The sequence below is a fragment of the Dermacentor silvarum genome, chromosome 7 (assembly GCF_013339745.2).
Source record: "Dermacentor silvarum isolate Dsil-2018 chromosome 7, BIME_Dsil_1.4, whole genome shotgun sequence".
Taxonomy (NCBI): Eukaryota; Metazoa; Arthropoda; class Arachnida; order Ixodida; family Ixodidae; genus Dermacentor; species Dermacentor silvarum.
The window spans coordinates 17,736,331-17,737,892 of NC_051160.1; the positions used below are offsets into that span (position 1 = coordinate 17,736,331).

Consider the following 1,562-nt stretch of genomic DNA (forward strand, 5'->3'; position numbering starts at 1 on the left):
CGAGTAACGCAGCGGGGCCTCTTACAGTGTTTAGCGAAAGCTGCTGCGTTTTTTTTTTGCGCATAGGCGAGCATCAAAACGTTCTCATCACGGAGGCAGACGCGGGTATCGGGAGTTGAGTGGTTTCTGAGTCCGGTTGCGAGAGGAAAACACCTGCGAAGGGATGTGTTGCGGCGTGATTGGTTGCGCACATATAGACGTGGACAGGGCGTGCATATAGCAACGAGTTTCTACTGACATAGTAGTCGAAATGAGCGCACCTCTATTCAGCTAGATAAAACAATAAATTGTGACGTAAAGCCTGTGCATACGCGTAACGTCGGCCCGTATAGGTATCTCTATACCACCCACCGAACTCTTAATGAAATGGAATATGATATTCAACGGCTTTCTTGCTTTCCTTTAGTTTTTATGGCGAAGCTGTATATGGCTAGTTTCCAGTGTAGTGATGTCCGTGGACCAAAAATCCCGAAGATAGTGCAATAGCGCGCCGACCCTCGGCGGAGGGGAAACAGGCTTCAAGCACTCCGCCTAGTTGCAAAAGTAACTTTAATATCTTGGGTCCAAATACAACCCGTATCAGATATTAAGCTGATAAGAACCGATACTACTACCCGCGTCGGCCATGTCTATGTTCGCACCATACTCGTGTACGCCATCCCGCGTATTCGAACTAGTGCCTACCAATCTGAGCGTCTTCTAGTCTCCTGATGTCATGAGCTCTACGTAGGCTCGTTATCTCGATTATGTTCTGACTGTGAAATGGGTAGACCGCGTGTTGTGCGGTCTGAAGAAGAACAGCGTGACTACCAAGAACGACGGCATGAACAGAAAAAGTTGTCGCAGTTTCACCCGAAAAGCGAAGCATCAATTGCGATAGCAAATTAGTAGAGAGCTATATGGAGTAAGGATAGTAGTTTTATCAGCTGTATAAACTTGTACATGCAGCAGCACCGGCAACACGCAGAACTGTTGTCGACGCCTTCGGCGTTTTGCCCGCGTTCGCATCAAGCGCGCGTGGCGTTGGTGACTGTTGCCGGTGCCTCTTGGGGCGGCTCGGAGGTTTTCGACGAGATCAGAACGGGACACTCGTCAAGCAGCGTCGGAAGTCTTTACCACCTTCTCGCCTCACAAAGTTTTAAATGCGAAGCCTTTCTTGGCGAACATTTGCTGCTTTGACTGTATCTATCTATCTAGCCGCCTGCGACTTTGTGCTCTCATGGTCGTTTCATTAACTTGGTATGTACCAAAATTGACATACTATGACAAGAGTATATGACGAACATAAATGATATGTCATGACATGAATATCATGACATGCGTGTCATGTAGGTCATGACAATGACCAAGCGGAAAAGTTTCTCGAAACTCAAAACCACTGAACACTCAAAAGCCACTGAAATGGGTTCGGACGTGGGTACTAAGTAAAGGAAAACTACAGGAGGCTGGTAGAAGTCATAGTCATGAGCATGACTCAGCAAAATGACAATGACTCAGCGAAAAAAGATTAACACTCAAAAACCACTGGAATCGGTTCGGACGTGGGCACTAAGTGACGAAAA

The 1,562-nt window shown here is 47.1% G+C and overlaps 1 pseudogene; it reads right to left on the minus strand.

Moving 5' to 3' along the window:
- Positions 1-449: 449 nt before the first annotated feature.
- Positions 450-627, minus strand: LOC119459769 (U2 spliceosomal RNA; annotated as a pseudogene).
- Positions 628-1,562: the final 935 nt, after the last annotated feature.